Source organism: Canis lupus, chromosome 6, assembly GCF_048164855.1.
Source record: "Canis lupus baileyi chromosome 6, mCanLup2.hap1, whole genome shotgun sequence".
Lineage (NCBI taxonomy): Eukaryota > Metazoa > Chordata > Mammalia > Carnivora > Canidae > Canis > Canis lupus.
Window position 1 is genome coordinate 41,836,924 of NC_132843.1, and position 23,203 is coordinate 41,860,126.

A 23,203-nucleotide genomic window follows, 5' to 3' on the forward strand; every position below is an offset into this window, starting at 1 on the left:
AGCTGGTGATGAGAGCAGGTATGGCGTGGGCATGCAGGGGGAGAGCCAGCATCGACTGGGATGGGAGCCCCACAGGGCCTGTGGATTGTAGGCACTCTAGCTTCCATGTTGAAAGGGCTTTGGATGGGTATGGCCAGGCCATGGCTGCAGGGCCACAGGGTCTGTGGCTGGTGCAGGCTCTCCTGGATGAACTCACCCTCTACCACTGACCCCAACTCCTATGAGAAAGGGCAGGAGAGCCTCCACCCTCTGGCAGTTTCCTCTCACTCTCTACTGAGAAAACTGGACAATGTGATCACTTTAAAGGAGAAATAGAGAATTTCATTGTTTATCACAGAACTTATACTGAGAAGATGATTCGGAGCTGAGAGGGGATATATGAATTATTGGTACAGAACTTAAAACTGTGCCTGGCTCTGAGTCTCTGCCACTACTATAGTGTTCCTTTCTTTAATAATCTTTGAATAAGGAAATACCTTGTGGCCTGGTGTGAACCAACAGTTACATTGAGGGTCTTCAGCTCTGCTTGGTTTTAATTTAGAAGCTAGCAGATTCTTTCTCTCCTACAAAGAATCAGCATTAAGGGTGATACAAACAGCCCTTAGCCCGACTTTATAGGCGTTTTCCTAATGGGGGTCTTGCCTACCTGGCTGGCTGATCACCCTGATTATTAGAGATGGATGCAATATATAGAAGGATTCTGTACAACATCGAAGACACCACTCCTTACCACCCCTGGCCCCTGGGCCCGTTCCTGCTCAGCCAGGCCCACAGAGCTTCCAGGATGTTATCATTGTGTGTCCTCCTCTGTGGCCGCTGCTGCCAGTTTCTGTGGCATCATGGGAGTGACAGTCTCTGAATGGGAATGTGAGCATGAAGGAGGTCAGCAGTCGGCTGGAAGCACATTATTCTGATGCTGAGGACAAGACTGTAATGCTTTCCAGGCAGCGTAAGTCTAGACACGGAGGCTTTTCTGACCTTGTTCGTGGCATTATATTTGCTCTCTGCTTTAGAAGGCAGGGTAAGTCAAGGTCAGGGATAAATTTCTCAGTCAATTGCCATATATCCCGCTGATGGTAGAACATCTCAGCAGATCGATCTCCAGAATTGCAGTTAATTTTTGTTGTTCTGTTTATCATTTCAAATATTTTACTTGGGAGTGGGAAAATGAATACTAGGGGCTATGAGCATACTATCTTATAAATTGTGAGTCTACAGTTTGGCATCTATCACTTCCTCAAAGTAAGTATTACAAGTATCGTAATATTTTACATATTATATTTAATTATAATTTATATAATTTATTATTATTATAGCTACCACTTAATAAGTGCTTGCCATTTGGAACATGGCATGTGTTTCTCATCTCCCTTTAATACAATACTATGAGATGAGGCACGATCTTCACTTAATGGGCAAGGAACCAAAGCTTTGTACATTTTGTTAAACTACAGAAATTCATGCTTTAGTTACCAGAATTCAAATTCAGGTTATTGTAAAAATAAAGTCCATGTGCTCTGTTATGCTGCTGTTTTATTTTACATTTTTTTAAAGTAGGGTCCACATGGCTCATCAGCGTCCTACCACCCCACCAATTGTCAGTCTAAAAGAGACAAATCATCAACTCAAACTTCCCATCTACCTCCTCTTCCACTTTTGCTTCAAGAGCTCGGCCATTTTTGCGTAAACATTGCCTTCCAGTGGCAGAGACTTTACAGCACATCACGGTGTGGAACTCATGGTTAGGTGGATTGACTAGTGAGAGAGTTTCCCTTCATACTTAATGTCAGTATGTTTCTCTGTAGTTTGTATGCAGACGCTGCACTACCGGGTTCTGGGGCGTCAAAGGATACGTCTGTTCCCACTACTCAGGTATGTGAAAACTGGCTGTACCGTCTATCAAACCAAACTGTTAACTCAATGAATACACAGTGGACTAAAACTCTTAAGATTTTTCATGATTATTATTCTTAAATACATCTCCTTCTTAGGTTTTGGCAAACTTAGCTTGTTAAATGGAAATCTATTTTATTTATTCTCCTGTGCCACTGAGTCATGGTGGGTTTGGTGTGTTGTTCCAGTTTACTGAGGTCCTCCCAGGTCCTGGCTCTCTCACCATTGTACACACCTAAAGTAGCTTGCAGTACATGCCAATGTCTAAGTCTCTAAAAACAACTTGGAATGAGATTGGGCCAAGGAAAGCCTGGCAACATGATGTTAGACACCTTTCCCACTAATTACAAACCCACTTAAGTGTAGTATCACCATTGTGTCCATGAGAACCTTTACTGAATGTATTGCTAAAAATCCAATAATACTAACTGAATGATTTTCTCTTTACCCATGAAATTCAAATATCTAGAGTTTCCTAGAAGTAGAAAAAAAAGTAACATTTTTGAGTGATATTTTTGCCTCCACAGAGGCTACACTAGGGTTGGTAGAAGGGAGTCCCCACTGGCATGAAGCCTCAGCTGGAAAGGAACCAGTCTGATGAACATAATGAACATAATGGGTGAGGGTTTGAGAGGAATAGTAGGAAGTCTTGGTCTTTGCTGGAACCCTGGCCCCACTCAGTCACTCAGGCCACTTGACATGAAACCTGTCAGTAAACTTCCTTCCAAGTTTGGATTTAAGCAATTAATTAAAAAAAAAAAAAAGGATTAGTCATCATTCACATTTTTTTGAAATTCAAATCAGGATTAACCAAGAATAGGTTAGTGAAAGGCTGATTTACCATTACCTGTCAGGTTTTTGCAATGTGGGTATTTGGATAGCCTAAAATAACTGAATTTGACTTCATACTATTTTTTTTTTTAAAGTACTGGATGAAAAAAAAAAAAATAAAGTACTGGATGAGCCAGAAGTAAGTGTGTAGAGGAGCAGAACAATACTTTTTAACTGTTAAACTCATGGTTTGAAGGTTATTTCCTTTGGGAAGTCATTTTAATGTTGATTAATTTTAATTTGGGAAAGTACAATGGCAATTATTTGTGGAATGCAGGAATAATTACATATAACAATGTAAAGTCACTCTTGTTTGAAAAACGGAAAGGAAAAACTAGATGACCTCTAAGACCTCTTTCTGCCTGAAAACTGTAGATTTAGTGTTGGAGCAAATGGCTGAAAGTACAGAGAATGGCTGTCTCCATTCAGGGCTTTCTACCAGAGCATGTGCAAGTGCTCATGCTGCACTGGGCAGATTACACAGTGTGCAAGTGTTTGTGCTGAGTTGGGCAGATTAGTGGGTCCAAAGTGCTCACGCCCTGCTGGGCAGATTACAGCATGTGCAAGTGCTCATCATGTGCTGGGCAGATTAATTGACAAGCACTTGATTCCAAAGATCCACACAATTATGTGTAAAAGAGTTTGCATCTGTAAAACATCATTAAATGGGCACACATACAAATGAAACCCAGCTGCGTGACTCTTGGGAATTTAACCAAAAATGTTAGTTTGAGGTGTATTTCCAGATTGTGGGAGAGTGCAAATTAGAAAAGAAGGAAGTGCTTTTTAAAATAATGAATTTCAGTCTTGAAAATTAGAGTTAAAAAGTGGAAGAAAAGGATGACTGACAAAGGCGCTGATATGTTTGCAAGGAAAAACAATGCTAATTTATTTAGCAAGTATAATAGGTGTTGAGAACCTACTATGTTTCACCACTGGGCTGAGGATGGTATCGAGTAAAGTGGAGAACAAGCCCTTGTGGAACAGAATCTAATGGGGGTGATGGACATTAAACCAGTAATTATATTGATAAATACATACTTGTAACATGTTACGAGTACCATAAAGAAAAATGACACGGCGTCGTGAGAGGGTTTGCCCAGGGACACAACCACAGAAGTCTTCTTGAAGGAGGTGACATTTCAGTTGTTCCCCAGGGGGTGAGTTGAGGTTAAAGAGGTGAGGGCTGTGGGAAGATAAACTCAGGCAGAGGTGTCAACGTCATTGTGAGTGGCTGAGAGAAGGGGAGTGGGATGAGAAGGTGTCAGGGACAGGCCAGGCAGCTCTACAGGACGGGCAGAACCTATAGGATTATGGGTCTCATGGCAGGGAGGATAGCTTCAGTAAAATGGAAATCACTAAAGGTTTGTAAGCAGAGGGGGTCCTGACTCTATTAGCATTTCACAAAGAACATTTGGGAGGATGGACAGGAAGAGGGCAAAGTGGACACAGAACAAGTCCTAGGATGTTTCCATAGACTGAGATGATGCGGCCTTAGTCCAGGGTTCTTCCCGCTGTGGTCTCAAGTTATTACAAACATAATGTGTCCTGTCATACGTTTTTAAGATAACATTTATATTTCTCATTATGCTTAACAATTACAAAGGACATAGTTTCTGCTGTATTGTAAATATTGACAATTTAAAATGAAATAGTTGCATCTCTAATTTAAGTCAGTTAAATGAGAATCTAAAAACTATAGTGATTTGATACCCGCTATTATTACCCATTTAAAAATTCCAGGAACTAGCTCTTCTTTGCCAGGGGGAGCTTTGTATCACTCCTTTTTCTCTTCTTATTCCATTCCAAATTCCCCACAAGACTCTGTACTAATTTGCATGTTTTTATGCTTGAAACTCTTAACTGAATCATGTCTCTGCAACAAAAATATGCATATAAATTACCAAAAGGTTCTAAGTTCAATATGGGTTGAGGAATTATAACTAGTATACAATCGATCAAAACAACACAAATACTATAGAGACTTTTAAAAACAATCGTTAGAATAAAATTGTTCTGGAAATTAACTTTTAATGAGATGAATGGGGTGCTTTTTTCCCAAGTACTTTACATGTCCATGGATAAATATGACTTATTTCAGTTATTGATGTAATGAGACAGAGTTCAGCAATAATTCTGGTTCTATTTTTCTTTTTTAATAGATGAAAGCGGTTACACCCATGTTCATATAGATACAACAGGTAAGAATGAAAGTTTTGTTGTAGTATTTCTTTGAACCCCTGAGTTACATGCAAAAACCCAAATAGTAATTCATCATAAAAATTATCTTTTATCATCTATCAGCTAACAATTCTATTAGGTCCTCCTTCAATTTTTTTGAAAGCACAAAATTGGAAAAGAATGATTTATAACCCTGGAGGCCCTAACATTTGCAGGGCTAGAAGCAAAGAAAACCTCAAACCATATATTTAACTCTGTAAAAATACCCAGTTGGTTCTTGCTATTTGCAGTAGCTAGGTTCTAAAAAGTTGCCACAAACACTGATTTAGCAAATACTGAACCATTGCTCTGAGGGAATTACAGGGTTAGGTTCCTGAAAGCATTTACTTACATTTTTATCAACAGATCGATCCATAACCTTGTGTTATGTGTGTTTCTGTTTGAAGGTATTTATATACTATGATTCATTAACATTGAGCTCAGAGCCAAGAATCCTATGGAAAGCCTTGAGCTAAGTGCATGTCATGCACCTATTTTCTCTGGAAGACAAATCACAGCCTTCTCGCACTTGGGAGCACTAGGCAACACTTTTGCACTACATTTGGGTGCCATTTTAAACAGCAAAACCACCAGCAAAAAGCATAAAAATGTGGAAAACATGGCACTGACTAGATCAGGAAAGATCACTTGTTTACTACAGCATGAGAGCTGAAATGAGAAGGCTGTGCGCTGCCTCGTTCAGCCTCAGCCGGGAACCTGCTGGTCAGGACCTTCAAAATTGTCACCACTCACCACTCTGTGTATATCCACATGTAACCACAAAACACCACAAGTGTTGGTATAGGGGCTACACATACATTTGAGTGAGTAGGCGAATTCACAAATATGGAACCCGTGAATAATGAGGATGGGCTGTAATCGAGTTTATACATGGTCTAATAAAAAAGGTCCTATGGATCTCTATTATCACAGATCTCTGTATCTGTATGTACTTTCATAATGAAATGAAAGGTTAGATTTAAGTGTAAAAGTATCAGACCCCTTGGATTCTACGTGGAAGTGGAGCAGGAAGAGTCCACTCTGCTTGGTGGTTCTGGAAGAGTCCACTCAGCTCCACGCTGTGCCCGGCCTCCTGCTCTTTGGGCTGTGCAGAGGCGGAGGGAGGTCTCATGGTCGTGCTGATTACCTACTCATTAGAATCACTCCTTTTCCTAATTTTAGAACAGTATTATTAGCCGTATTTTTATCAAATAATTTAATTATGCTGTTGTTATGATTTTTTACTAACAGGTGCCTTGTTTAACCCAACAGTTTCAGAAAGGGTTAGGAAAATATAAGTAAACAAATTATAATACACCTTTGCCAATACAATTCTAATAACGCTTATTATTTTCATGTCTTTCAATATTTTTTGTCAAAACATTGAAACAATGGATTTAGCTCAATGAATTTATGGAAAATGTCTGCTGTATCATTAGCATTGCCAAATCAATTAGCCAAATCAGACTGACTTTCAATCTTAAAATTTGACTTGTTTTCAATTTATACAAGTTAATTAATAAACATTTCAAAAGCTACTAGAGGAACACTGGGAAAGAAATTTGAATATATTTTTAGAAATGGACTATTAAACCAATCAAGTCAAGATCAAATAATGTAGATATAATTTATTTATGTTAATAAGCTATACAAGGGACATCTGGGTGGCTCAGTGGTTGAGCGACCTATTGAACTAGGTTTTCTAATTTAATCTTCATCTTATTTCATAATATGTGTAATATTTTCTACTCTCAAAAAAAATCAGTTTGTAGATGTTGAACCAAATAGATTTTTTAGCCTCATATACCTTTCTCTCACTAAATATCTAGAGATATTTTTACCATGATGTATATAACATTAATAAAATTATTTCCAAAGCAGTCTCTACAATGCTTTATAACAAAAGCTGATGACCAGTTTTCAATAACAACATGCTTTTAATCACACCTCTTCCTTCATAAATAATGTATTTAACTACATATCCGATTGTGTTGTTACAATTTAAGTAATGAGAAATAGTATATAGGTTTATTCTTATTTGTATAGTTTTTAAAAGATTTTATTTATTTCTTCATGAGAGATACACAGAGAGATGCAGAGACACAGGCAGAGGGAGAAGCAGGCTCCACGCAGGGAGCCCAGTATGGGACTTGATCCAGGGACTCCAGGATCACACCCTGAGCCAAAAGCAGGCGCCCAATCCCTGAGCCACCCAGACGTCCCGTGAGCAAAGAATGAGTTTGACACTGGTAAGGGTGTGGAAGAGATAAGTGCTTTGGAAACAAATTCTCATGAGTCCATGCTGTGTCTAGCACCCCTTTTCACTCTTAACATAAGACAGAAAAATGGGAAGCCCTGCAACATGCTTCTGGATGCTTTGATCATTAGAAGTGTCTCACCCTAATTTGTTTGTTTGCATTGGCTTTTTGGTGTCCTTGCACGTGTTTCCACCCGGAAAGCAGTGCCGTGGGCTTGCAGGTGGAGCGTGCTTATCCTCCTCTTGTAAAGTGGGTGAAGGGCCATTTTGAAAGAGGGGGTAGAAGAGGGAGTCTTCATGATGCTTAGCGAATGGTATCCATGAAGGTGTGGACCTATAACTCCATTCCTCATAAACCACTGCTATCTTCACGGCCCCGGGGGTCTGTGCACGTGCACAGACACTGCACCCTCCCCTGGAAACACCGCTGCCTACAGCGGAATCAGCAGGCACGGACCGCAGCGACGGAGCTGCCATGCTTTGCGGTGTAGCCTGCAGAAGCCAGGCATGAATTCCGCTGGGTGGGAACAGGAGATGGAGTGTGGACGATCCACAGCAGGTGGCTGCGTCAGAGGAGGGGTGCGGTGCCACCCTGGGCCCTGTGGCCTCGTGGTCAGCTTTCTTTTACCCCAGATCATTTTATAACGTGTTGACTGGTATTTTATGGAGTTGACTCTCAACTCTTGGCTAGTTTACCAAATGTAAGTGATGACTCGCACATCTTCCAAAAGACCTCCGTGCACCGGGCGTCCCCTCACCGTCCGCTCCAGCCTCTTCCAGCATCAGTCATCCTGGGTCTCGGCGGCGATGGGTCCCGCGCGCTCACCCGACACATCCCCGTGTCTCCTCTGCGGCAGCCCCGAGGGAGGGGACCCAGGGTAAGCGCTCAGTACGCGGCGGCTGCGCGAGCAAACAGGCCATGTGACTGCGACCTTCCTCAGAGAGAAAGGAGGGCTGTGCGCACGGGCCTCGCTCCGTCCCGCTACACTCCTCGCTCCTTCTGGAAGCTTCTACGGTAATCGACCCGTCCCGGCCCCGGGGCATCAGGCCGGTGTGCGGTGGGAGCAGATCACACCTGGGTCTCACCCGCGCGGCCTATGTGCTGTGCCCCGTGGAAGGAGGCACGCCCAGCGTCGTCTGCGGGGCAGCCTCCCAGCAGCGGCCAGCCAGGGCCTCCCGGTCGGCTGCAACCCCAGCCCCCTCCCCCCAGCGTGCACTGCGCGGGGCCGCCCCCTCCCCCCAGCGTGCACTGCGCCTCCCTCCCCCAGCGTGCACTGCGCGGGCCTCGTGACCACACCGTAAGCTCCGTGCGTTGGAGGCTCGTGGCCGTGGCCGGAGACTGGCGGGCGGTTACGGCCAGGAGGGTACGGGCGCCATCCCTCTAGGCGGTCCTCGCCCGGCTCCGACGCCTACGAGCCTGACCTTCACCTCTTGGCCCCAAAGGGGGCCGAAGCAGCCGCGGGACCACGGGGCTGCGGGTGAGGGTGGGCGGCCTGGCCCCTTGCGGACACTCGCCCTTTGCGTGCGCCTGCCCAGTGGGCCAGAGGGGTGAGCCCCGGGGCGGGGTGGGGCCCTGGGGTGCGCAGGGCTGGGGAGGCGGGGTCAGGTGAGCGGGCTGGGGGGTGTGGCAGGACCCGCGGAGCAAGGCGGGGGAGGTGGCGGGTGTGCGGAGCGGACCGGGGAGCCGGGAGCGCGGTGGGGGTGGGGGTGGGGGTGGGGCGCGGAGCCAGGGGAACCCGGCGCGGTGGTGGTGCTGGTGGTCGGGCAGGGCCGTGGGTCCGGGCGGGGCTGGCCTGGGACCGGCCTGGGGGTGTCTAGTGGAAACGGGCCTCTTCGTTCCTCCAAGTACCGCCATTGGGCGCAGCCCTCCGCGGGCTCACCTTGTCACCGTACGGTTGTTTACCTGCCCTTTATCAGGCCAAGTGACCTCTTCTAGTCCCTGATTCCTCTGTTAGGTTTTGTTTCTGCAGTCGTAATTGAGTCACAAACCCCGGAAACCGCCTCTGCTTACCGTGCAGTATCTACGTGTAAGGGTACGGACGTCATTTAATAGAGATGTGAATAGCTTAATCGATACGGCGAATTAATGACACGGATACTGCGTTCATGAAATAGACTTTACTAAGCTATCTGTGTATCGCACGTGTGTGCCTTGATGCTTTGGATTTGGTTTTCTAATATTTAGGATATTTGCATTTCTGTTCAGAAGTGTTACTGTCTATGATTTTTTTGGTGCCTGGACTTGTTCAAGTAAGTTTGGTAGTTTTCCTTTATTTCTGAGAGTTTGTATAGTATAAGAATTTTCTTTTCTTTGCATATCTGATAGAGCTCACCTGTAAAACTCCTCCGGTCTGGTGTCTTTTACTGTAGGGTAAAGGAGAAACTTTTGAGTACTGTTTCTTTTTTTTTCTCTCATCAGCTTTAATGTTACTGATCTTGATTATTCTTTGCTTTCTGTTATATTAATTTCTCTTAGCTTTTTTGTTCATATCCTGGCTTTATTGAAAACATCAATAAATGCACACAATGCTCTTAAATTTTAATTTCTAAGCTCTAAGAACTAATATAGCTGCATCCACCAAGTTTGAATACGATATTTTAATTGTTGAGTGGTTCGAGAGAGCAACTTCCAGTTTTATTTTCTTTTTAATCCATGGTTTATTTAGGGGTGCTATTTCAAATCCAAATAGGGAACATTTTTAAAAAGTGTAATTTTGTTGACTTACAATTTATTTGGATTGGACTCTATTGGAAAATGAGTCTTCGTAATACTGATTCTTTGAAGTTTGTGAATTCTTTTTTTACCTAGGATGTGGTCAATTTTCATAAGTGTTTTTTGTGATTTAAAAGTAAATTTCTTACATACTGAGTTCTTAGGTCAAGCTTATTCGTGAGGGTCAAATCTATTGTTACTTTTGTTCACTTGATCTGTAAATCACTGGGATGGGTGTAAAATACCTCACTGTCATTGTTTTTCTGAAAAGTCATATTTTTTTGTGATTTTTTTTTCTGGTTTTGCTTTATTTTGAGGTAGTGTTAGGTATATAAAAGTTATAAGTTGTAGCTTCTTGATGAATTGTCCCTTCTAATACTATGTTGAGACCCGGTTTCTTCACTTTAATGCTTTTTCCTTCAATTCTGTTTTTTGTCTGGCAGAATATTGTTAACAAGTTTTCTTTTGGTTTTCATTGGCATGGTATAGTGTTTTCTATTCCTTTATTTTATTGTGAAATATGCACGACATAAAATTAATCATTTAACAAGTGCAGTTGAGCAGTATTCATACTGCTCCAGGATTTGTCCTCATCCCAAACTAAGATTCCATACCCATTAAACAGTAACTCCCCGTTACCCCTTCCTCCAACTCCTGGTCACCATTCTTCTACTTTCTGTCTTTGTGAATATGACTATTCTAGGCACCTCATATAAGTATAAGCATAAAATATTGGTTCTTTGTGTTTGGCCTGTTTTACTTAGTGTGATGTCTTCTAGGTCTATCCATGTTGTAGCTCATCAGGATTTTTTTTTTTTTTTTGTGAGAACAATTCATTTTTTCAGCAGATTTCATTTTTACAGTAGTGTTATAACTGTAGTCACTATGCTACACATTATTCTCAGATCTTAATCATTTATAGATGAAAGTGTGTACACTTTTTCTAGTTTCCCTAGTAACTCTTAGCAACCATTTTTTTTCTTTGTTTCTGAGAGTTCAACTTTTTTTTGGATTCCACATATAAATCACACCATGCAGTAATTCTCTTTCTCATCTGGTTTGTTTCACTTAGCAAAGTGCCCTCAAGTTAGGTCCATGTTCTCACAAACTGGATTTCCTTCTTTCAAATGGCTAATATAACATTATATATGTACACCATATTATCCATGTGTCCATTGACACTTAGGTTCTTTTTGTATCTTAGCTATTGAGAATAATGCAGTGAACATGGGAGTGGAAATATCTCTTCAAGATTGTTTTCATTTCCTTTGGATATATTTCCAGAAGTGGGATTGCTGGATCATATGGTAGCTCTATTTTAATTTTGTGAGGAGCCTCCATACTGTTTTCAAAGTGGCTGCACCAATGTACATTCCCACCAACAGTGCATGAGGATTTGCTTTTCTCTACATCCTTGACAACACTTGTTAGAGTTTTTTTTTTTATAATGGCCGTTTTAACAGGTGTAAGGTGTTATCTCATGGTTTTGATTTGCATTTCCCTGGTGATGAGTATGTTGAATACTTATGTCTCTGTTGGCTGACCATTATGTCTTTATGTCATTATGTATGTATGTGGAAAATCAGCCCATTTAAATTGGTTGTTTATTTCTTTGCTATTCAGTTGTGTGAATTCTTTATATATTTCAGATATTAACTCCTTATTAGATGACTTGCAGATGTTTTCTCCAATTCTGTAGGTTGTGTTTTCATTTTGTTGATGGTTTCCTTTGCTATGAAGAAGCATTTTCATTTGATGTAGTCCCACTTGTTTATTTTTATTACCTTTGCTTTTGGGCTCATATCTGAAAAAATCATTGCCAAGACCAGTGTCAAGAAGTTTATCTTCTATGTTTTCTTGTAGTTTTATGGTTTTAGGTCTTAAATTTAAGTCTTTAATTCATCTTGAGTTAGTTTTTGTGAGTTAATATGATTCTGTACCTAATTCCAGTGTGTGTGTGTGTGGGGGTGGTGGTGAGGGGGGGTTCCCTCATATCACCAAGCAATGCTCAGACACCACCTGGTGTCCTACAATTCAGCTCCCTTCTGACAGCATCTGGAGATCACATCAGATTTCATAGGCTAAGTGCTCAATCCTGTAACGCTGTACCCATCCTACCTCCTCTCCCCACTTCAGATGCCAGTCTCAAGCCCAGGTTCTCGCCTTTTCCTCTGAACAGCTGCAGATGGGAGGCTCTAATGACCCCCATTTTGGGTTCCATTACTTTCCTAGAGTGACTCACAGAGCTCAGAGAAATATTTTACCGGTTTATTATAAAAGGATGTAACTCAGAAACCTCCAGACAGATAAGAGGCCTAGGACAGGGTATGGGGAAAAGGCACAGAGCTTCTATGCTTTCAAGTGAACCACACTCTATGAACCTTCATGTGTTCACCAGCTCAGAAGCTCTCTGAAACCCATCCTTTTGATTTTTTTTTTTTAAATGTGTGTTTTAGAAGTGTGTACACCTGTGTGTGTGTGGGGGGGAGGGGATGTGGTGAATGGGAAGGGCAGAGGAAGGGAGAGAGAGAATCCCAGTCTCTATGCCCAGGTTGGAGCCTGTGGGGAGGCTCCATCCTACAACCCTGAGATCATGAACCAAAATCAAGAGTTGGACACTTAACTGAGCCACCCAGGTGCCCCTCCTTTTGTGCTTTTATGGAGGCTTCATTACATAGGCAGGATTGATTAAATCATCGACAGTTAATTTAACCTGCAGCCCCTCAAGAGATCAAGGTGGGGGGCTGAAAGTTCCAACTCTCTAATCAGTCTTAATGATGGGTTCTCTTGGCAATCAGCTTCCGTCTTTAGATGAGGTCCAAAAGTCACCCATTAATGGAACAAAAGACTCTTGTAGCATTCACTTAGGATATTCTGGGAGTTTTAGGAGCTTTGTGCCAGAAATGAGGACAAAGACCAAATATATATTTCTTATAAAGCACAATATCACAAAGGTGTAAGATAGTGGTCCGGTTTCATTCTTTTGCATGTGGCTGTCCAGTTTTCCCAACCATTTGTTGAAGAGACTATGCTTTCTCCATTGAATATTCTTGCGTCCTTTGTCATAAATTAGTTGATCCTGTATGTGTGCATTCATTTAAGTCATAAAGTGTGATGCTTCTAGCTTCATTGTTCTTTCTCAAAACTGCTTTGGCTTTGAATATTTGGAGTCTTTTTTGGTTCCATGAAAATTTTAGGATTGTTTGTTCTATTTCTGTGAAAATGCCATGGGAATTTTGATAAGGATAGCTTTGAATCTGTAGACCATTTGGTGCAATATGGATGTTTTCATATTCTTCCATCCCATGATCATGGTAGATTGTTTCATTTATTTGTGTCATCTTCAGTTTGTCACATTTATTGATTTGTGTATTTGAGCCATCCTTGCTTCCCAGGGATAAACCCCACTTTCTCATGTTGTATCATCCTTTTATTGTGCCATTAATTTAGTTTGCTAGTTTTTTGGTTGAGGGGCTTTGCCACTTATTCCTCAGGAATATGGGCTATAATTTTATATTCTTGTAGTTTCTTTTTCTGACTTGGGATCAGGGTAATGCTGGCCTCATAATATAACCCTGAAGTGTTCTCTCCTTTTCCCTTTTTTGGAAGTTTGAGAAGGATTAACATTAGTTCTTTAAATGTTTAATGGGATTTATCAGTAAAGCCATCTGCTTCTGGGCTGCTTTTTTGAGGATGTTTTTTTATTACTGTTTCAGTTTCCTTGTTATTTGTTCAGATTTTGTTTCTTTCTGATTCAGTCTTGATAGGTTGTATGTTTCTAAGAATTTTTGTTTTTTACTTGCTGAATCATTATATTAGGACATAAATGTTCTTAATATTCTCTTATGATCCTTGATATTTCTGTGGTATCATTTGTAGTCTTTTTTTTTTTCGTTTCTGATTTTGAGTTTCTTTTTTCTTACTTTACCTAACAGTCAGTTTATGTTTTCAAGATCCAGTTGTTAGTTTGTATCTTTCCTTTTGTTTTTCTAGTCTCTATTTCATTTACTTGTGCTCTGATCTTTCTTACTTCCTTCTGCTAACTTTGTGTTTTTTTCCTCTAGTTCTTTAAGTTATGAAGTTAGGTTATTTATTTTAGATTTTTTAAAAAAGTTGGTCATTATTGCTATAAACTTTTCTCTTAGAACTACTTTTGCAGCATGCCATAGTTTTTGGTATTTTTCCATTTTCATTTGTTTCAAGATATTTTTTATTTTCCTTTTGATTTCTTCTTAGACTTATTGGTTGTTCAGGACTGTGTTGTTTAATTTCTATATGTTAACTTTTCAGATTTCCTCCTGTTTTTGATTTTATTTCTAGTTTCATAACATTGTGTTTGGAAAAACTACTTGATATGATTTAAAGTCTTCTTTAATTTCTTAAGACTTGTTTTGTGGTCTACCATATGATCAATCCTAGGAAAAGTTCTGCATTCCCTTGAGAAGAATGTGTACTCTGCTGCTGTTTGATGATATGTTTTGGATATATCTGTTAAGTCCATTTGGTCTAAAGTGTAGTTCAAATCAAATATTTCTTTCTTTTTTTAAATTTTTTTATTTTATTTTTTATTTTTTTTTAAGATTTTATTTATTTATTCATGAGAGACACAGAGAGAGAGAGAGAGGCAGAGACACAGGCAGAGAGAGAAGCAGGCTCCCTGTAAGGAGCCCAATGTGGGACTCGACCCCAGGTCCCCAGAATCACACCCTGAGCTGCAGGCGGCACTAAACCGCTGTGCCACCAGGGCTGCCCTCTTTTTTTTTTTTTTAAACAGATTTATTCAGCGTCATGATCAGACTATTAAATTTAGCAATCAACAGAATGGATGCAAAAAAAAAAAAAAATTCTACATTAAAGCCCTTTGTTGGAATGCTTTACACTTTCCACAGAACAGAAAGTAAAATAACCTGTTATACAATTAGTCACAAATACAGTCCTCGAGTTTTTTGCCCATCCACATGAGTATTGTCTAAAATATGTCTTCTTTGTGGCAGCTAGGCCCTGCCACCACTGTGCTTGGCTGAGTTCACAAATCTGTTGTAACCTGTAGCTTCCCTGTCACTTCTCTGCTCTCCCCTCCGGCTAAGCTTTGTTTTGTGGCAGTAATTAAAACCTTCTGCCCCTGCCATAGCTGCTGCTGCTGCTGAAACCGTCATAGCCACCTTGGTTTCATGGTTTGGCAAAGTATTGGCCTCCACCACCATAGGGGCCAGAGCTTCTGCCTCCAAAATTTCCTCCTTTCATGGGTCCAAAATTTGAGGATTGATTGTTGTAATTGTCAAAATCATTATAGCTTCTGCCACCTCCAGAGTTGCTTCCATCATTACCAAATCCATTATAGCCATCTCCACTGCCACCGTATCCACCACCACCTCGACTGCCACTGAAACACCTTGACCACTGAAGTTCCCTCCACGACTAAAGTTGTCATTCCCACCAAAACCACCTCCATGACCACCACCAAAGTTTCCAGAACCACTTTGGTCTCTTTGGCTGGATGAAGCACTAGCCATCTCTTGCTTCGATAGGGTTTTCCTTACTTCACAGTTGTGGCCATTCACAGTATGGTATTTTTGCATGACAATCTTGTCTACAGAGTCAGGGTCATCAAATGTCACAAAAGCAAAACCTCTCTTTTTGCCACTGCCTCGGTCAGTCATGATCTCAATCATTTCAATTTTCCCATACTGTTCAAAATAATCTCTTTGATGATGTTCTTCAGTGTCTTCTTTACTGCCACCAACAAAAATCTTTTTCACAGTTAAGTGGGCACCAGGTCTTTGAGAATCTTCTCTTGAGACAGCCCTCTTTGGTTCCACAACTCTTCCATCCGCCTTGTGTGGCCTCGCATTCATGGCTGCATCCACCTCCTCCACGGTGGCATATGTAACAAACCCAAAGCCTCTGGAGCACTTGGTGTTTGGATCTCTCATTACCACACAGTCCGTAAGCGTTCTCCATTGCTCAGAATGGCTCCTCAGACTCTCATCGGTTGTTTCAAAGCTCAAACCTCCGATGAAGAGCTTGTGCAGTTGCTCAGGCTCTTTGGGAGACTCTGACTTAGACATGATGGCAGTGGGAGGGGAGACTTTAATGATGCTTACTTGACAGCATTCAGGGGCAGAAAAACCAAATATTTCTTTCTTGAGTTTTGTCTGGATGACTTATTTAAGTTGAAAGAGTATATTAAAGGTCTCCGTTATTATTGCATTGCTATATATTTTTGCTTTCAGATCTGATAATAATTTGCTTAATATATTTAGGTCCTCTGATGTTGGTGTATAGATGTTTACTGTTATATCCTCTTGATGATTAGACCCTTATGTCGTTATATAATGACTTTCTTTGATCTAGTTACAATTTTGGACTTAAAGTCTATTTCATCTGATATAACTTCCCCTAGTCTTTTTTAGTTACCATTTGCATGAAATATCTTTTTCTCTTTTCTTCGAACCTGTATATGTTCTGAAAGCTGAAGTGAGTCTCTTGTAGGCAGCTTATGGTTAGGCCTTTTTGAATCCAGTCAACCACTCTTTATTGGAATGAATATTCAGTGCATTTGCATATAAAGTAATTATTTACAGGTGAATACTTATTATTGCATTTTTCTAAATGCTTTCCGGCTACTTTATAATTTCTTTGTTACTTGTTACCTCCTTTACCATTTTCTTTCGTGGCTTGATAATTTTCCAGAGTGGTATGTCTTGACTATTTTACCTTTTGTGTATCTACTATAGGTTACCAAGGGGCTTACATAAAACCCCTTATAGTAAGGATAGTCTGTTTTAAGCTGAAAACAGCTTAACTTTGATTGCATATAAAAACTCTAGCCTTTTATTTCTATCTCCTACACTTTATCGCTTTGGTGTCATAGTTTACCTCTTTTTGTATTTTATATATATATGTGTATATGTTATTTTAGCTATAGTTATTTTTAGTATTTTTGTCTTTCAAGTATATCCTAGAGTTAAGTGATTTATGTAATAACACTCTTACAGTATTATTCTAAATTTGCCTATATTCTTAACTTTATTAGTAAGTTGTAAGTTTTATACTTCCATATGTTTTCATATTACTAATTAGCACTTCTGCATTTCAGCTTGAAGAGTTTCCCTTAGCATTTCTTATAAGGCAGGTCGAATGGAGGTGAACTCCTTCAGCTTTTATTTGAGAAAGTCTTTATCTCTCCTTCATTTCTAAAGGATAGCTTTTCTGGGTAAAGTATTCTTTTTTTTTTTTTTAAATAATAAATTTATTTTTTATTGGTGTTCAATTTGCCAACATACAGAATAACACCCAGTGCTCAGCCCGTCAAGTGTCCCCCTCAGTGCCCACCACCCAGTCACCCCCACCCCCTGTCCTCCTCCCCTTCCACCAACCCCAGTTTGTTTCCCAGAGTTAGGAGTCTTTCATGTTCTGTCTCCCTTTCTGATATTTCCTACCCATTTCTTCTCCCTTCCCCTCTATTCCCTTTCACTATTATTTATATTCCCCAAATGAATGAGACCATATAATGTTTGTCCTTCTCTGATTGACTTATTTCACTCAGCATAATACCCTCCAGTTCCATCCACGTTGAAGCAAATGGTGAGTATTTGTCGTTTCTAATGGCTGAGTAATACTCGATTGTATACATAAACCACATCTTCTTTATCCATTCATCTCTCGATGGACACCGAGGCTCCTTCCATAGTTTTGCTATTGTGGACATTGCTGCTAGAAACATCGGGGTGCAGGTGTCCCGGCGTTTCATTGCATCTGTATCTTTGGGGTAAATCTTTACCCAGCAGTGCAATTGCTGGGTCATAGGGCAGATCTATTTTTAACTCTTTGAGGAACCTCCACACAGTTTTCCAGAGTGGCTGCACCAGTTCACATTCCCACCAACAGTGCAAGAGGGTTCCCTTTTCTCTGCATCCTCTCCAACATTTGTGGTTTCCTGCCTTGTTAATTTGCCCCATTCTCACTGGTGTGAGGTGGTATCTCATTGTGGTTTTGATTTGTATTTCCCTGATGGCAAGTGATGCAGAGCATTTTCTCATGTCCCATTTACAATTGCACCCAAAAGCATAAGATACCTAGGAATAAACTTAACCAAAGAGATAAAGGATCTATACCCTAAAAACTATAGAACTCTTCTGAAAGAAATTGAGGAAGACACAAAGGGATGGAAAAATATTCCATGCTCATGGATTGGCAGAATTAATATTGTGAAAATGTCAATGTTACCCAGGGCAATTTACATTTTTAATGCAATCCCTATCAAAATACCATGGACTTTCTTCAGAGAGTTAGAACAAATTATTTTAAGATTTGTGTGGAATCAGAAAAGACCCCGAATAGCCTGGGGAATTTTAAAAAAGAAAACCGTATCTGGGGGCATCACAATGCCAGATTTCAGGTTGTACTACAAAGCTGTGGTCATCAAGACAGTGTGTTTACTGGCACAAAAACAGACACATAGATCAGTGGAACAGAATAGAGAATCCAGAAGTGGACCATCAACCATTCATTATGGTCAACTAATATTTGATAAAGGAGGAAAGACTATCCACTGGAAGAAAGTCTCTTCAGTAAATGGTGCTGGGAAAATTGGACATCCACATGCAGAAGAATGAGACTAGACCACTCTTTTGCACCATACACAAAGATAAACTCAAAATGGATGAAAGATCTAAATGTGCGACAAGATTCTATAAAAATCCTAGAGGAGAACACAGGCAACACCCTTTTTGAACTCGGCCACAGTAACTTCTTGCAAGATACATCCACGAAGGCAAAAGAAACAAAAGCAAAAATGAACTATTGGGACTTCATCAAGATAAGAAGCTTTTGCACAGCAAAGGATACAGTCAACAAAACTAAAAGACAACCTACAGAATGGGAGGAGATATTTGCAAATGACGTATCAGATTAAGGGCTAGTTTCCAAGATCCATAAAGAACTTATTAAACTCAACAGCAAAGAAACAAACAATCCAATCATGAAATGGGCAAAAGACATGAAGAGAAATCTCACAGAGGAAGACATAGACATGGCCAACACGCACATGGGTAAAGTATTCATTGCAGTTTTTTCCTTTTAGTACTTTGAATATATCATCCCACTCTCCTGGTCTGCAAGATTTGTGTTGAGAAATTCCTGATTGCCTTTTGGGAGTTCCCTTTGATGAGTTGAGTTTCATTTCTTCTGCTGCTTTCAAAATTTTCTTTGATTTTTGATAGTTTTAATATGATGTGCCTTAGAGAAGTGCTCGTATGGGGACTTACTAACTTCATGCACCTGGATGTCTCCCCCTTTTTCCTTTCCCATGTATGGGAGTTTTTCAGGCATCGTTTTAAAAAGCCTTCTGCTCCTCTCTCTCTCTCTCTCCTCCTTTTGGAACTTCCATATCCTAATATTATTTTCACTTGGTAGTATCCTGCAATTCATATATTTCTTTAATCTTTGTCATTCCTCATCTTTTTTATCTGATTGGATAATTTCAAATGATCTTTGAGTTCATAGATTTTTTTTCTTCAGCCTGATGAAGTCTGCTGTTGATGCTACTGCAAGTTTTTTTTTTCATTAATTATATTCTTTATCTCCAGAATTTGTTTGGTTCCTTTTTATGCTTTTTATCTGTTGATCTTCTCAGTTTACATTTTATTTTCTTTTTTTTTTTTTATTTGAAGACTATTGGTAAATTAATTTTATTATGCACAAGGGTATTTGAATTATATGGTCGTTTGAAGAATGAAGTATTTACATAACATTCAATTGGTTACATACAGGGTGTTCTATGCACCTAAAATCAAATTGTTTTAGAGTCAAGAACTCATATCAGTAAGAGAAATATCTAACAGTCTTCTAGGACTCAGTGAAGGACAAGAAAAAACAATTCACTAAAGAAAAAAATGAATAAGAACTTATAGGAGATAGTTTATCACACTTTAAATTAATGATATGTCTAAGTACAAAGATGCAATCTTTGGCCTGTCAGGTAGGTGTAGATTATAAAGGAATATTATGAAATGGGCACTCGAAAAGGCTCCTCATGAGATCATAAACCAATGTCAGTATCTGTTTAGACTATTTTAAAGGGCTCAGACTGCTTTCTTTTTTTTTTTTTTTTTTTTAATTTTTTTTTTATTTATTTATTTATGATAGTCACAGAGAGAGAGAGAGAGAGAGGCAGAGGGAGAAGCAGGCTCCATGCACCGGGAGCCTGATGTGCGATTCGATCCCAGGTCTCCAGGATCCCGCCCTGGGCCAAAGGCAGGCGCCAAACCGCTGCGCCACCCAGGGATCCCTCAGACTGCTTTCTTAAAGTAATAAGCCATAAACACCACTAGCTTAAACAGTAGGAATTTTTTTTTTAGGTTTTTTTGATTTATTTATTTATTTATTTATTTTATTTTATTTTTTTTTACTTTCATTTATTTTTTATTGGTGTTCAATTTACTAACATACAGAATAACACCCAGTGCCCGTCACCCATTCACTCCCACCCCCCGCCCTCCTCCCCTTCTACCACCTCTAGTTCGTTTCCCAGAGTTAGCAGTCTTTACGTTCCGTCTCCCTTTCTGATATTTCCCACACATTTCTTCTCCCTTCCCTTATATTCCCTTTCACTATTATTTATATTCCCCAAATGAATGAGAACATATAATGTTTGTCCTTCTCCGACTGACTTACTTCACTCAGCATAATACCCTCCAGTTCCATCCACGTTGAAGCAAATGGTGGGTATTTGTCATTTCTAATAGCTGAGTAATATTCCATTGTATACATAAACCACATCTTCTTTATCCATTCATCTTTCGTTGGACACCGAGGCTCCTTCCACAGTTTGGCTATCGTAGCCATTGCTGCTATAAACATCGGGGTGCAGGTGTCCCGGCGTTTCATTGCATTTGTATCTTTGGGGTAAATCCCCAACAGTGCAATTGCTAGGTCGTAGGGCAGGTATATTTTTAACTGTTTGAGGAACCTCCACACAGTTTTCCAGAGTGGCTGCACCAGTTCACATTCCCACCAACAGTGTAAGAGGGTTCCCTTTTCTCCGCATCCTCTCCAACATTTGTTGTTTCCTGCCTTGTTAATTTTCCCCATTCTCACTGGTGTGAGGTGATATCTCATTGTGGTTTTGATTTGTATTTCCCTGATGGCAAGTGATGCAGAACATTTTCTCATATGCATGTTGGCCATGTCTATGTCTTCCTCTGTGAGATTTCTGTTCATGTCTTTTGCCCATTTCATGATTGGATTGTTTGTTTCTTTGGTGTTGAGTTTAATAAGTTCTTTATAGATCTTGGAAACTAGCCCTTTATCTGATACGTCATTTGCAAATATCTTCTCCCATTCTGTAGGTTGTCTTTGAGTTTTGTTGACTGTATCCTTTGCTGTGCAAAAGCTTCTTATCTTGATGAAGTCCCAATAGTTCATTTTTGCTTTTGTTTCTTTTGCCTTCGTGGATGTATCTTGCAAGAAGTTACTATGGCCGAGTTCAAAAAGGGTGTTGCCTGTGTTCTTCTCTAGGATTTTGATGGAATCTTGTCTCACATTTAGATCTTTCATCCATTTTGAGTTTATCTTTGTGTATGGTGAAAGAGAGTGGTCTAGTTTCATTCTTCTGCATGTGGATGTCCAATTTTCCCAGCACCATTTATTGAAGAGACTGTCTTTCTTCCAATGGATAGTCTTTCCTCCTTTATCGAATATTAGTTGCCCATAAAGTTCAGGGTCCACTTCTGGATTCTCTATTCTGTTCCACTGATCCATGTGTCTGTTTTTGTGCCAGTACCACACTGTCTTGATGACCACAGCTTTGTAGTACAACCTGAAATCTGGCATTGTGATGCCCCCAGATATGGTTTTCTTTTTTAAAATTCCCCTGGCTATTCGAGGTCTTTTCTGATTCCACACAAATCTTAAAATAATTTGTTCTAACTCTCTGAAGAAAGTCCATGGTATTTTGATAGGGATTGCATTAAACGTGTATATTGCCCTGGGTAACATTGACATTTTCACAATATTAATTCTGCCAATCCATGAGCATGGAATATTTTTCCATCTCTTTGTGTCTTCCTCAATTTCTTTCAGAAGTGTTCTATAGTTTTTAGGGTATAGATCCTTTACCTCTTTGGTTAGGTTTATTCCTAGGTATCTTATGCTTTTGGGTGCAATTGTAAATGGGATTGACTCCTTAATTTCTCTTTCTTCAGTCTCATTGTTAGTGTATAGAAATGCCACTGACTTCTGGGCATTGATTTTGTATCCTGCCACGCTACCGAATTGCTGTATGAGTTCTAGCAATCTTGGGGTGGAGACTTTTGGGTTTTCTATGTAGAGTATCATGTCATCGGCGAAGAGGGAGAGTTTGACTTCTTCTTTGCCAATTTGAATGCCTTTAATGTCTTTTTGTTGTCTGATTGCTGAGGCTAGGACTTCCAGTACTATGTTGAACAGCAGTGGTGAGAGTGGACATCCCTGTCTTGTTCCTGATCTTAGGGGAAAGGCTCCTAGTGCTTCCCCATTAAGAATGATATTTGCTGTGGGCTTTTCATAAATGGCTTTTAAGATGTCGAGGAATGTTCCCTCTATCCCTACACTCTGAAGAGTTTTGATCAGGAATGGATGCTGTATTTTGTCAAATGCTTTCTCTGCATCCAATGAGAGGATCATATGGTTCTTGGTTTTTCTCTTGCTGATATGATGAATCACATTGATTGTTTTACGGGTGTTGAACCAGCCTTGTGTCCCAGGGATAAATCCTACTTGGTCATGGTGAATAATTTTCTTAATGTACTGTTGGATCCTATTGGCCAGTATCTTGTTGAGAATTTTTGCATCCATGTTCATCAGGGATATTGGTCTGTAATTCTCCTTTTTGGTGGGGTCTTTGTCTGGCTTTGGAATTAAGGTGATGCTGGCTTCATAGAATGAATTTGGAAGTACTCCATCTCTTTCTATCTTTCCAAACAGCTTTAGGAGAATAGGTATGATTTCTTCTTTAAACGTTTGATAAAATTCCCCTGGGAAGCCATCTGGCCCTGGACTCTTGTGTCTTGGGAGGTTTTTGATGACTGCTTCAATTTCCTCCCTGGTTATTGGCCTGTTCAGGTTTTCTATTTCTTCCTGTTCCAGTTTTGGTAGTTTGTGGCTTTCCAGGAATGCGTCCATTTCTTCTAGATTGCCTAATTTATTGGCGTATAGCTGTTCATAATATGTTTTTAAAATCGTTTGTATTTCCTTGGTGTTGGTAGTGATCTCTCCTTTCTCATTCATGATTTTATTAATTTGAGTCT

The 23,203-nt window shown here is 40.1% G+C and overlaps 1 protein-coding gene across 16 annotated transcripts in view; it reads left to right on the plus strand.

The window, feature by feature from the left end:
- The first annotated feature begins 4,895 nt into the window (after positions 1-4,895).
- Positions 4,896-23,203, plus strand: part of DNAH14 (dynein axonemal heavy chain 14) — a 334,169-nt gene continuing 315,861 nt past the window's right edge. For 12 of the 16 annotated variants that reach the window (XR_012032771.1, XM_072830139.1, XM_072830153.1 and 9 more), the window contains exon 1: positions 8,482-8,679. The gene's annotated coding sequence lies outside the window, so the exon portion shown is untranslated. Of the gene's footprint in view, positions 4,926-8,475; positions 8,750-9,034; positions 9,235-23,203 lie in introns of those variants that run through there. The other 4 variants (XM_072830144.1, XM_072830141.1, XM_072830140.1 and 1 more) reach the window with 4 other exon arrangements.